Here is a 15,662-nt window from a genome sequence, read left to right as displayed (position 1 = left end):
CTGGTTAAACTATCATTATGACATCATGGATGAATTCTAGAATATACTATATAGCCTAGAAACCTGGTTAAACTATCATTATGACATCATGGATGAATTCTAGAATATACTATATAGCCTAGAAACCTGGTTAAACTATCATTATGACATCATGGATGAATTCTAGAATATACTATATATCCTAGAAACCTGGTTAAACTATCATTATGACATCATGGATGAATTCTAGAATATACTATATAGCCTAGAAACCTGGTTAAACCATCATTATGACATCATGGATGAATTCTAGAATATACTATATAGCCTAGAAACCTGGTTAAACTATCATTATGACATAATGGATGAATTCTAGAATATACTATATAGCCTAGAAACCTGGTTAAACTATCATTATGACATCATGGATGAATTCTAGAATATACTATATAGCCTAGAAACCTGGTTAAACTATCATTATGACATCATGGATGAATTCTAGAATATACTATATATCCTAGAAACCTGGTTAAACTATCATTATGACATCATGGATGAATTCTAGAATATACTATATAGCCTAGAAATCTGGTTAAACTATCATTATGACATCATTGATGAATTCTAGAATATACTATATATCCTAGAAACCTGGTTAAACTATCATTATGACCTCATGGATGAATTCTAGAATATACTATATAGCCTAGAAACCTGGTTAAACTATCATTATGACATCATGGATGGCCAGTCCTTGTATTCATAGTGTAGTGAATTCAGGGGGTTGCCCTGAGCTGAACGCAAACCTGGGTCCAGCAACTGTCAAGCCAACACCTTATAACTGTTACGCAAAGATGTCTGAACTTCTTGAAGAGGTCGCTAGGTGTTGGGTTACGGTTGCTACAATAGCTTTCTCTATGAATGTGAGAGTGGTTACACTTCTCCTTCCCCCATCCCTCAGCTGTTTACCAAACCAAGCCTCTGGGCAGCCATTTTGTTGCTGTTTAAAAAACCCACACAACCCAGCAATCTGCAGTTCAAACAATAACAAATCTGTCATTCCTCCACTGTTTTGGTTATAAGATGACTATGGGGCTGGAGAAATGTAACTACTTTCAAAATTCATAGACAGACCTATGGATGCAAGGACTGACCATCCATGATATCAACATTATAGTTTTAACCATGTTGAGGCTATACAGTGTTGGTTTACATTTCTAAACATTGGAGTAAAAAAAAAGCTTATTTGGGGTTCTGATGGGGTACTACAGTTGAACTAAGCTCATGAGGCATGTGTTATATTCTTCAAGAATCAATGGTTATAAATAACTAATATAAAAGTCACAATATGGATGTAGCAATTTCAGATTTCCGATTTAACACCAAACATCAGTTCAACAACTGCAGAGTTTGTGCCTCTGTATTTAAGACAGTACTTACTAGTGTTAATCAGGGAACGGTTTCTCAAAACCATCTTATTGCTAAGTTCACCGTTAGAACCACTGGACGCCTTAAGATGCGTTTGGGAAACCGGGCCCAGATGTCCAGTTTCCTCCTCTTCTTCCTCCTCCTTTATCGGTGTGACAGTGATCTCCTCCTCTTCCTCTTTCACTCCATAAACTGCATCCTCCTCTCCTTTTACTGTAACATCCTCCTCCTCTTTCACTCTGAACGCGTCTTTTTCTTCTTTCACAGTAACGGCTTCACCCTCTACTTCTTGTTTTACTGTGATGTTCTCTTCTTTAGCAGGAGGAGAGTAGCTCAGTAACCGCATGGTCGGAGATGTTAGCTAGCTAGGCTAATGCTAACTTAACCAGCCCGCTAGCTGAATAATAACAACAACACCGTAAATATGAAATTAAATCGGATAACTAACTAGACGACAAAAGTGGGTTTAAAACACAGAGGCTAATATACACTAAAGCGTCTAAAGAGCTTTATCGGTTCGGCTATTTTGTCTAGCAAACTACCGAGGAGGCTGAATAACTGTTGCTGCTGTTGAAAGAAGAGTTCCGTCCACTACATTATACGTCACACTAACAGCATTACCTTAAATTCCCAGACCGCCATCTGCTGACTGGAGTGGGTAACGCAGTTGAGTAAAATGTTTATTTTGTCAGACAAAAAGTTAAAGGGTAGGAATAAGGGACATCGCTGGTCCTAAAATATTCATTAGCCCCCCCCTAAATAAATCAATATCAGTCAATATATTTTTTCTGTGATTTATTTTTTTCGTGAACCGTTCCATCGCATCTTAAACTTCCTACCAGGCCGACACTAGGACCAGGGGAGGCTGCTGCTGCACTAGTGACTGTTAGACTTTCTTCAGCAAAGATGGAGGACAGAAATACTAGGAGAGAGGGGTACCCCTACACAGAACTGAACTGGATCAAAGATGGCGGACAGAAATACTAGGAGAGAGGGGTACCCCTACACAGAACTGAACTGGATCAAAGATGGAGGACAGAAATACTAGGAGAGAGGGGTACCCCTACACAGAACTGAACTGGATCAAAGATGGCGGACAGAAATACTAGGAGAGAGGAGTACCCCTACACAGAACTGAACTGGATCAAAGATGGCGGACAGAAACACTAGGAGAGAGGGGTACCCCTACACAGAACTGATCTGGATCAAAGATGGCGGACAGAAATACTAGGAGAGAAGGGTACCCCTACACAGAACTGATCTGGATCAAAGATGGCGGACAGAAACACTAGGAGAGAGGGGTACCCCTACACAGAACTGATCTGGATCAAAGATGGCGGACAGAAATACTAGGAGAGAGGGGTACCCCTACACAGAACTGATCTGGATCAAAGATGGCGGACAGAAACACTAGGAGAGAGGGGTACCCCTACACAGAACTGAACTGGATCAAAGATGGAGGACAGAAATACTAGGAGAGAGGGGTACCCCTACACAGAACTGAACTGGATCAAAGATGGAGGACAGAAATACTAGGATGGAAGCAAATGTAAGGGATTATAACTTCATAACGAATCATGCAGAAACATGTACAGTTGACAGGAATGTTAGTTAATGTAGAGACAAACGATTATGCTTTTTTTTTTATCGTAAAGTTCATTTACGAAAATTGCGATTTAGCCAGCTAGCTGACTAGCTAACATTAACATTAACCAGCTAGCTGACTAGCTAACATTAACCAGCTACCTGACTAGCTAACATTAACCAGCTAGCTGACTAGCTAACATTAGCCAACTAGCTGACTAGCTAACATTAGCCAGCTAGCTGACTAGCTAACATTAGCCAGCTAGCTGACTAGCTAACATTAGCCAGCTAGCTGACTAGCTAACATTAGCCAGATAGCTGACTAGCTAACATTAGCCAGCTAGCTGACTAGCTAACATTAACCAGCTAGCTGACTAGCTAACATTAACCAGCTAGCTGACTAGCTAACATTAACCAGCTAGCTGACTAGCTAACATTAACCAGCTAGCTGACTAGCTAACATTAGCCAGATAGCTGACTAGCTAACATTAGCCAGCTAGCTGACTAGCTAACATTAGCCAGATAGCTGACTAGCTAACATTAGCCAGCTAGCTGACTAGCTAACATTAGCCAGATAGCTGACTAGCTAACATTAGCCAGCTAGCTGACTAGCTAACATTAGCCAGCTAGCTGACTAGCTAACATTAACCAGCTAGCTGACTAGCTAACATTAACCAGCTAGCTGACTAGCTAACATTAGCCAGCTAGCTGACTAGCTTTATGGGTGTTGTGACATGAGTATGAAATTGTAATTCTGGTTGTTTTAGGGACTCCTGAAACAACCAGCAAACCAGGCTGTCGTTTTGTGAAACAGTGGATGTATAGAATCTAGCCAGCTGAAGAATTTACTGCAAATTGAATGTACAATTGTGTAAGCTTGCCTTGCTGATATTTGCCATGCAGATAGATGAAATAACGTAGCTAGCTATGTTCTTGCTTATTGTGCAGTGGATGATTCAAATACCTGTATGCCTATGGATGTGTAGCTAGCTATCTAGCCGATCTGTGTATGGACCCAAACGTTTGCTACACATATTAGTTCAGAACCTATGAACCTCAGCTATCATAGCCAGTTGTATCAACTTCAAAACAGCCTGAATGACATTAATGAAGCCTATGGATTGAGTAGAATATAATATCATGTTGTGCCAAGGATGCAAGTCGTATATACATGTAGTTATTACCATGCATGAGATCCCCACATTGTAGCCTGTACATTTAATATATTCACTGATCATGTACTCTACCTTGGCAAATAAAGGTGCAGTTTAGGTATGAATGTCTTCGAGATTATTTTTCAGTCATATCCAATACCAGGAGTATCAAATTCCAGTCTTTGAATGACGCTGCGTCTGCATGTATGTATTACAATTATACACTTCAACAGTGTTTACCAATCTTGGTCCTGGGACATCAATGGTTACACATTGTAACTAATAGACTAGAAACAGGATTTAACTAGTTAATTCATATATACAGAAATATAATGTTAAAAAACAGAACACTACACTTCCTATGTATCATGTAAATACTCTAACACTGGTTCATCTCAACATCTAATGTCCTTCATCTGCATTGATCTGATAAACACAGGATAGGTGGAGCATTTCATCAAATTACACTTCATTTCAACCAGTAGAGAATGTGAAACGCTTTATTGAAAAGCTCATTATACAAGTGTTATAAATACAAGTTTCAATCTGTCCTTCAATGCACATCTGTTGTGCATTATAAAAACAGAGGAAGAAAGAGGAGGTGGTGAGAGAGGTGTAAAAGACAGAAAGGGAAAGAGGTAAGCACATAGGAGCAGGGAAGGCAGCACATGATTAATGAATCACAGTGCTACATAAATATTCTCTCAGTTCATCACAATTACATAATAGTGTCTCTCGTCGGCACAAAGGTTCTTAAAAGCAGGTGAGGTGGTGATGATGGGACTGGGGGTTGGCATCCTCTCACATCAAAACATACCTGCAGACGAGAGACAGATGGAGAGAGAGAGCATGTTTTAACCTTGTGTTATTATTTTTTATTCTAACATTGTTAGTCATCAATCAGGAGGTGAAATAAAAAACTGACCTGGGATCATTAACTCTGGGACTACTGCATCTCTATCTGTATTTCAATGTAAAGCATCTCTTTAATAATACTTCCTGTATAATATAAACTGACCTGGGATCATTAACTCTGGCACTACTGCATCTCTATCTGTATTTTCAATGTAAAGCATCTCTTTAATAATACTTCCTGTATAATATAAACTGACCTGGGATCATTAACTCTGGGACTACTGCATCTCTATCTGTATTTCAATGTAAAGCATCTCTTTAATAATACTTCCTGTATAATATAAACTGACCTGGGATCATTAACCCTGGGACTACTGCATCTCTATCTGTATTTCAATGTAAAGCATCTCTTTAATAATACTTCCTGTATAATATAAACTGACCTGGGATCATTAACTCTGGGACTACTGCATCTCTATCTGTATTTCAATGTAAAGCATCTCTTTAATAATACTTCCTGTATAATATAAACTGACCTGGGATCATTAACTCTGGGACTACTGCATCTCTGTCTGTATTTCAATGTAAAGCATCTCTTTAATAATACTTCCTGTATAATATAAACTGACCTGGGATCATTAACTCTGGGACTACTGCATCTCTATCTGTATTTCAATGTAATGCATCTCTTTAATAATACTTCCTGTATAATATAAACTGACCTGGGATCATTAACTCTGGGACTACTGCATCTCTGTCTGTATTTCAATGTAAAGCATCTCTTTAATAATACTTCCTGTTGACCTGACCAAGTGACCTCTCACCTCTGATCATGCTGTGCCCTCTATGTAGCCAGTTCAGATGCAGGAGGGGTTCACCGACACAGCTGATGTAACCTAGAGGATTTAGGGAGAAGGGGAGAGAGGGATGAAGTGAAGGAGAGAGACTGTTATTGAGAAAATAAGGTAGTTAAAGCGACAGTGTTCAACAGGAATCTCTGTGTGGCCTCACCTGGTGTCCACACCACACTAAGTGGCTGCAGAGTACTTTATGCTGAAAAACATGAACGGACCCACAAGGACAAACAATATAGCGTAGTTATAGAAATAATGAAGTGTCTTACTATTCTCCATGGTTGGCCCTCTTGCCTGTTCTTTGAAGGTGGAAGGAGCCACAGTTATACACCTGAGCCTGCTTACAGCACAACACAATCCATCAATCAGATTGATACATGAGTGTGTAGGTGTGGGTTATAGGGTGTCTAATTGTTCTACATTTTTTCAATATGGGTGATTTAAAATAGCCTGTTTTGTTTTTGCACAGACATCACACCCTTACTTAAACATCACCCTCACATGAGAAGTAGGAGAGAAACTGTGAATTGAATAACTGCAGTTGACATAGCTCAGTAAATGGAAAAATACTCTTATTGCAATGTGAATGGCTCTTAAAAGAGCCTTTGGTTGTGCATAGTGTAGTCTATGGTGTTGCCAGGGAACAGCACCCTCTTTGAAGAAGTAGGAGGTGAAGATCTCCTGCACACGGATTGCCTCTCTTGCTGCGTTGTTGGACCCCATCCTTGAAACATCCTGCAGAGCAGCAGACTCCTCTGGCACACGGCGGCGAACTGCAGATCCCCTCCTGGTCCTCGTGTCCATCCATTGCTCTTCATTGGGACCTCTTCATATGTAGACTGGCTTTCATAGAGCTCTTTATCTGAGGACAGAAAACCTCACAAGAAACAGACTTCATTATAGTCAAATTACACCACACTGAATATTATGTTTCTATTATCTCCGTCCTCACTTCTAGGGACAGGAACTACACAAAAGTACCTGCCCTATCCAGAATAGCCTCCTCTCTCACTGACAGTTGGGGCTGCTATCCTTTCACCCTCCTCCATGGCTGTTAGCTAGCTACCTACAAATGCATTTGGAGTTTGTTTTTTACAGTGATAAATACATCAAGATAGATAGCTAATATGAAGTTAGGTAGATGGTGATATTTCATTCACTTAGCTATCTATCTATCTATACAGTATTTGAAGTTGGCTAGATAGCTAGCTGATTTAGCAGCTCATCTGAGTTAGCCTGCACTGAAGCTAGTTAGCTAATAATACATCGTGTTTTTTTTACATTTTCAAAACCTATTTATTTACTTACTTGACTAGGTTCTTCCAGCCATGTGGACAACTGGAAACAGGGCAGTAAAGTTTGTCACCAGAGTGATTTAGAGGATATTACTATTGAACTATGTACCCATTTAATAACCAGACCTTCATACAAACTTGCTCTGCTGAATTCTTGATGGAGTCACAATGGGCGGCCTAAGAGGCATCTAGTCCATCTGCTGACTGGACGCAGTTCAGTAAAATGTACATTTTATCTTCAGACAACAAGTTAAAGTGTAGGAAGCATGAGTTTTTACTCACCAGCGTAACAACACAGTGTGGTTAAAGACTTAGTAACTGAGCTGTAGTCACGATCTGGTTCCCTATAAGTGCAAACAGTTATGTTTCTGTTTTAAATTTACTAAATTAAAATTACAAATTTACATTTTAAATGTTTTCTTTACTCAAGTATTACAATTGTTTTTTTAGGGGTGTCGGGTGGAAGCTGTCTCCGTGTAACAGGGAATTCCTGTCCGTCGGCTTCCTGTATAGGTCTGTGCTAAAACCACCCCCCTCCCTCTTAGTCAAAATGTCCAGACAACTTGTTTAAGTTAAAGTATTGTCCAACCATCGGGTAACTTGTTTCATGCTCATCAAAGGTGAGGGTGAATTTCAGATGTTCACTGCTTGTATTGATGAAGGAGTGGAATCGTTTAAGTTCCTCTGCTGTCCCCTGGAATAGATGGAACACGTCATCAAGGAAGTCTTTTTCAGAGCCTGATGAGGTGCTAGAATGGATTGTTAGGGCTGACAATCACATTCTTCTCAAACAACCCCACATACAGTTTGGCATAATTAGATGCTATTTTTTAAACTACAATGACCATAATGCACTGCGTGCCTACTTGTCTTGTCTGTGTTTCTTTTACACCTGCTATCTAAAAGAGAGAAGAATGCATTATGGTTAATGCTATCTGGGATCCTTGGGACATCCCAACCCTAAACCCTACCCTTAACCCCCTACCTTAACCATTTTAAATGTCAACTTCAACGGGCTAGGGACGTCCCAAGGATGTATCTCTACCTGAAAATACATGATCTCAGTGATTGATAGTTGGTATTCAGCAGTCATAAAGCCTTATTTACTTTAATAAACTACTAAAATAGTGATTTTGTCAGACAGCATAGACAGCAGCTCTACACTTTATTGACTGATCCATTCATCCTTCCATCCCTCCTCAGCCTTCCTCTCCTCTGAAGACCCAGTGAGGGTGGAGCTCAGTCAGAGAGCTGTTGAGGGACTGGTTAGGAAGAACACTTCTACAGCCAGAGAGGTGAGAGGTCACACATGATTTAGATGGTAAATATTTATGTCCCCTTAGTGGTTCATCACGTCAGCAAAAGGGAATATGTTCCATCATCTATGTTTATTTACATTAGTGCAAATTGTCCACTGATATTGGTGTAATTTCTCACCCCTTTTGGCTGTATGAAAGTTAATTTCCCCTCAGACACACACATTTGTTCTTTGATATTATGAAGGTAATTTGTGTCAAATGTACTTTTCCCCACTCATTCACCCCATCTCTTTATATTCAGTGGCCTGACTGGATCCAGACTATGTCAAAGGCCCATCCTGGTCGATCTGAACCTAATGCAGCTTGGAGTGATCAGATGACAGAAGTCACATTTAGGTGCCAGGTGTAACTGAGGCCATAGATGCTCCATATCCATTACTTTGAGTGTTTTATATAATATGACTAAATGTGTTTCTTTCTGTGTTGCAGGGGCAGTCAATAAATGGAACAGCAAGGCCACAGAACATGACATAAGCAGAGCTGTGGGAGACCACCTCAAGCCCCTGGTAGAGCCGGGGGTGGTGTTTACCACTCCACCACGCCTTCAGCAGGCTGGAAAAGTGGGATTGATACTGTTTTTCATACTAAGATGGACCAAGAGTCTATTGATTGGTGAGTCATTAGGTTAATTTGTTTCGCAATATGTTCAAATCAAGCTTTATTTATACAGCACATGTCAGACACCCACTATATCTGCCCAAGAAGAGGGAAACAAAAGAAAAACCCACACCAAACTTAAAGACAGGAAGCAAACCAAAAAGGTGGAGCAACTAAAGGTGTTGACTCTCCACATGTATCAAGACAACTGGAGCACTGGGCCAGACACTCTTAAATAGAACCTGGACCAGCTCAGGTGAAACACCTTCCCATATATTCCTTCCCTTTATACACAATATACACAAACATCTTCCACAATAATCATATTACTTGTATTTATTTAAACAAGCACCTTATAAATTGCTCAAGCACCAAAAACGCTGTTGTTTTGACAAGTAGCAATAAATCACTGATATCGATCAGGGGGGAAAATCAGGTTGTACGTGATGTTGAAACTAACACAACTAAAGTAAAACACATGGAAATGGGAGTCATATTTTACCTCACTGATTAGAGGACAACCTGCAGAAGACAGTCAGCTACATTTTGGAATGATGCATTTAAATGTAGGGGTCGCTAAACAAAGGAACGCAATACATTTGTCATCACTCATCGATATCATGTTGAAATCAATTGTGCGAGAGGGAGATGAGGTTGCACATCCTGTTAAAACTAACAGCTCAAAAACCACACGGAATCTGGGAATAATGTGTACATCCCTGGTTAGAGGACAACTTGTAGAAAACAGCTAGATACATTTTGAAGTGTTGCATTTTGATTCAAGTGCGTAACCAACGTGGTAAGTGTAACACAGCTCTTTTTTTGTAAGTCACTTTTTGTTAAATCTCATAAATAGTAACTCTTCCATTTCAGAGCCTGGATTTTCCCCTTGAGGCTAATATCCATATCACGTTGAAATCAATAGAACAGGGGACAAACGTTTAGGGTTCTACATTGTGACATCATTAAAATACTCCTACTACAATGTTAAAACATTCTACATTGTGACATTATTTCATTGAAATCATGAAACAACTCCATGTATTTTCTGATGTTTAGTCAGACATCTATTATCAGTGTCTCTCTCACCACATTGATTACAGCTAAAAGATTTCTCTCCTGTGTGTGTTCTCTGTTGCAAAGTCAGCTGGCTTGATGTAGTAAAACCCTTCCCACAATGACTACAGCTACATTGTTTCTCTCCTGTGTGTGTCCGTTTGTGTATATTCAGGCTGTCTGAACGAGGAAAACTCTTCCCACATTGATCACAGCTATAAGATTTCTCTCCTGTGTGTGTTCTCTGGTGTAGAGTCAGAGAGCCAGATCGACCAAAACTCTTCCCACATTGATCACAGCTATAAGGTTTCTCTCCTGTGTGTGTTCTCTGGTGTAGAGTCAGAGAGCCAGATCGACCAAAACTCTTCCCACATTGATCACAGCTGTAAGATTTCTCTCCTGTGTGTGTTCTCTGGTGTAATGTCAGCTGGCAAGATTGGCCAAAACTCATCCCACATTGACCACAGCTATATGATTTCTCTCCTGTGTGTGTTCTCTGGTGTTGAGTCAGATGGCAAGATCGACCAAAACTCTTCTCACATTGATCACAGCTATAAGGTTTCTCTCCTGTGTGTATTCTCTGGTGTAGAGTCAGAACGCTAGATGTAGTAAAACTCTTCCCACATTGGTCACAGCTATAAGATTTATCTCCTGTGTGTATTCTCTTATGTAGAATCAGAATGCTAGATGTAGTAAAATTCTTCCCACATTGACCACAGCTATACGGTTTCTCTCCTGTGTGTATTCTCTTCTGTAGAGTCAGAATGCTAGATGTAGTAAAACTCTTCCCACATTGATCACAGTTATAAGATTTCTCTCCTGTGTGTATTCTCTGGTGTTGAGTCAGATGGCAAGCTCTACCAAAACTCTTCCCACATTGACCGCAGCTATAAGGTCTCTCTCCTGTGTGTATTCTCTGGTGTAGAGTCAGAACGCTAGATCTAGTAAAACTCTTCCCACATTGATCACAGTTATAAGGTTTCTCTCCTGTGTGTATTCTCTGGTGTTGAGTCAGATGGCAAGCTCTACCAAAACTCTTCCCACATTGACCACAGCTATAAGGTTTCTCTCCTGTGTGTATTCTCTGGTGCACTGTCAGCTCTCCAGATTGACCAAAACTCTTCCCACATTGATCACAGCTATAAGGTTTCTCTCCTGTATGTATTCTCTGGTGTTGTGTCAGATGGCAAGATCGACCAAAACTCTTCCCACATTGACCACAGCTATAAGGTTTCTCTCCTGTGTGTATTCTCTGGTGCACTGTCAGCTCTCCAGATTGACCAAAACTCTTCCCACATTGATCACAGCTATAAGATTTCTCTCCTGTGTGTATTCTCTGGTGTAGAGTCAGATGGCAAGATCGACCAAAACTCTTCCCACATTGACCACAGCTATAATGTTTCTCTCCTGTGTGTATTCTCTGGTGTAGAGTCAGAATGCTAGATGTAGTAAAACTCTTCCCACATTGACTACAGCTATAAGGTTTCTCTCCTGTGTGTGTTCTCTGATGAATTTTAATGCCTGATGGGGAGGTGAATCTCTTCCCAAAGTCAGAGCAGCAGTGAGTTCTCTTCCCTGTGGATCTCTGCAGGTTTTTCTTGAGGTGTTCTGATCTGGAGACACTCTTCTCTGCCAAGTCAGCATCATGAGGTTGTTGAGGCTCCCCAGAGGATCTACGATAGTTAAGTATTTCTCCTGTGTGAACAACAAAGTCAGACAGATGATTAACGCCCACAACAGCGGTAATCCACTGTAAAAGGTGATGCCAATAGCGTAGCCATGATGTTATACAACAATTGACTTCTGTAATATATGTTAAAATTATTTGACATTTGTCTTAAAATGAGCAAGAATAGTCATATTTTGTCTTGTTTTTACATTAGTAGTAACATCTAAGATTGTAGGCTAGAAATAAGTTATTCATGTTGTTGAACCTCTAAGCAGTGTGCCAGACGACCTTTATTTAACCAGGCAAAAACCTGAGAAGATTCCAAACAGGAAGTACCCTCTCTGACCATTCCTTGGGCTTTTTGGCTCTGTTTAAAGAAAATTGAGGATCTTTGCTGTAACGTGACACTTCCTACGGCTCCCATAGGCTCTCAGAACCCGGGATAAAGCTGAACGATGTAATTCCAGCCGCTGGCTGAAAAACATTAGCGCGTTTGGATGGTGGTCGATCAGAGGGCCATCAGACTGAGGCTCGTGCACGAGGGGATCCCATGCTTTTACTTTCTCTCTCTTTGAACGTAAACACGCTTTCCCGGTCGGAATATTATCGCTTTTTTACGAGAAAAATGGCATAAAAATTGATTTTAAACAGCGGTTGACATGCTTCGAAGTACGGTAATGGAATATTTAGATTTTTTTGGTCACGAAACTCGTCGGGCGCGTAACCCTTATTTACCCTTTCGGATAGTGTCTTGAATGCACGAACAAAACGGCGCTATTTGGATATAACTATGGATTATTTGGGACCAAACCAACATTTGTTATTGAAGTAGAAGTCCTGGGAGTGCATTCTGACGAAGAACAGCAAAGGTAATAACATTTTTCTTATAGTAAATCTGACTTTGGTGAGTGCTAAACTTGGTGGGTGTGTAAATAGCTAGCCCTGTGATGCCGGGCTATCTACTCAGAATATTGCAAAATGTGCTTTCACCGAAAAGCTATTTTAAAATCGGACATAGCGAGTGCATAGAGGAGTTCTGTATCTATAATTCTTAAAATAATTGTTATGTTTTTTGTGAACGTTTATCGTGAGTAATTTAGTAAATTCACCGGAAGTTTGCGGGGGGTATGCTAGTTCTGAACGTCACATGCTAATGTAAAAAGCTGGTTTTTGATATAAATATGAACTTGATTGAACAAAACATGCATGTATTGTATAACATAATGTCCTAGGGGTGTCATCTGATGAAGATCATCAAAGGTTAGTGCTGCATTTAGCTGTGGTTTGGATTTATGTGACATTATATGCTAGCTTGAAAAATGGGTGTCTGATTATTTCTGGCTGAGTACTCTGCTGACATAATCTAATGTTTTTCTTTCGTTGTAAAGCCTTTTTGAAATCGGACAGTGTGGTTAGATAAAGGAGAGTCTTGTCTTTAAAATGGTGTAAAATAGTCATATGTTTGAAAAATTGAAGTTTTTGTATTTTTGAGGAATTTGTAATTCGCGCCACGCCCATCATTGGCTATTGGAGCAGGTGTTCCGCTAGCGCAACGTCTAGATGTAAGAGGTTTTAACACAGTGTCCAAAGAAGGGCCAGATGTATACAGAATGGTGTCATCTGCGTAGAGGTGGATCAAGGAATCACCAGCAGCAAGAGCGACATCGTTGATATATACAGAGAAAAGAGTCGGCCCGAGAATTGAACCCTGTGGTACCCCCATAGAGACTACCAGAGGTCCGGACAACAGGCCAGGTCGATGAAGACGGCTGCACAGTACAGTCTTTTATCGATGGCAGTTATGATATTGTTTAGTACCTTGAGCGTGGATGAGGTGCACCCGTGACCAGCTCGGAACCTGGATTGCACAGCGAAAATGGTGGGATTCGAAATGGTCAGTGGTCTGTTTGTTAACTTAGCTTTTGAAATCTTTAGAAAGGAAGGACAGGATGGATATAGGTCTGGAACAGTTTGGTTCAAGAGTGTCACCCCCTTTGAAGAGGGGGATGACTGCAGAAGCTTTCCAATCTTTATACGAAAGAGAGGTTGAACAGACTGGTAATAGGGGTTGCAAAAATGGCGGCAGATAATTTTAGAAAGAGGGTCCAGATTGTCTAGCCCAACTGATTTGTACGGGTCCAGGTTTTGCAGCTCTTTCAGAACATCAGCTATCTGGACTTGGGTGAAAGAGAAGCGGGGTAGGGTTGGGCAAGTAGCTGTGGGGGGTGCAGTGCTGTTGGCCGGGGTTGGGGTAGCCAGGAGGAAGAGAAATGCTTATTGAAATTCTCGATTATCGTGGATTTATCGGTGGTGACAGTGTTTCCTAGCCTCAGTGCAGTGGGCAGCTGGGAGGAGGTGCTCTTATTCTCCATGGACTTTACAGTGTCCCAAAACCTTTTGGAGTTAGAGCTACAGGAAGCAAATCTCTGTTTGAAAAGGCTAGCCTTTGCTTTCCTAACTGACTGTGTGTATTGGTTCCTGATTTCTCTGAAAAGTTGCATATCGCGGGGACTATTCGAGGCTAGTGCAGTACGCCACAGGATGTTTTTGTGCTGGTCGAGGGCAGTCAGGTCTGGAGCGAACCAAGGGCTATATCTGTTCTTAGTTCTACATTTTTTGAAAGGGACATGCTTATTTAAGGTGGTGAGGAAATCACTTTAAAGAACAACCTGGCATCCTCTACTGACGGGATGAGGTCAATATCCTTCCAGGATACCCGGGCCAGGTCGATTAGAAAGGCCTGCTTGCAGAAGTGTTTTAGGGAGTGTTTGACAGTGATGAGGGGTGGTCGTTTGATCGCGGACCCGTAATGGATTCAGACAATGAAGCAGTGATCGCTGAGATCCTGATTGAAAATAGCAGAGGTGTATTTGGAGGGCAAGTTGGTCAGGATAATATCTATGAGGGTGCCCATGTTTACAGATTTAGGGTTGTACCTGGTGGGTTCCTTGATCATTTGTGTGAGATTGAGGGCATCTAGCTTGGATTGTAGGATGGCCGGGGTGTTAAGCATATCCCAGTTTAGGTCACCTAACAGAACGAACTCTGAAGATAGATGGGGGGGGGGCAATCGATTCAGATATGGTGTCATGGGCACAGCTGGGCGCTGAGGGGGGTCTGTAACAGGCGGCAACAGTGAGAGACATTTCTGGAGAGATGATTTTTTTAAATTAGACGCTCGAACTGTTTGGGCTTAGACCCGGAAAGTATGATAGAACTTTAAGGCCATCTCTGCAGTAGATTGCAACTCCTCCCCCTTTGGCAGTTCTATCTTGACGGAAAATGTTGTCGTTCGGGATGGATATTTCAGATATTTTGGTGGCCTTCCAAATCCAGGATTCAGACACGGCAAGGACATCAAGGTTGCTAAAGCAGTGAGTAAAACAAACTTAGGGAGGAGGCTTCTGATGTTAACATGCATGAAACCAAGGCTTTTACGGTTACAGAAGTCAACAAATGAGAGTGCCTGGGGACACACATGGCCTGGGTTAACCTCTACATCACCCAAGGAACATAGGACTAGGATGAGGGTACGGCTAAAGGCTATCAGAACTGGTCGTCTAGTGCGTTGGGAACAGAGAATAAAAAGAGCAGATTTCTGGGCGTGGTAGGATAGATTCAAGGCATAATGTACAGACAGGGGTATGGTAGGGTGCGGGTACAGTGGAGGTAAACCTAGGTGTTGAGTGACGATAAGAGAGGTTGCATCTCTGGAGGCACTAGTTATGCTAGCTGAGGTCACCGCATGTGTGGGAGGTGGGACAAAAGAGTTCTCTGAGGCATGTTGAGTGGGACTAGGGGCTCCGCAGTAAAATAAAACAATGATAACTACCCTAAACAACAGTATACAAGGTATATTGACATTAGAGAGA

This window comes from Salmo trutta, chromosome 15 (genome assembly GCF_901001165.1).
Source record: "Salmo trutta chromosome 15, fSalTru1.1, whole genome shotgun sequence".
NCBI lineage: Eukaryota > Metazoa > Chordata > Actinopteri > Salmoniformes > Salmonidae > Salmo > Salmo trutta.
This window is presented reverse-complemented; position numbering follows the sequence as displayed.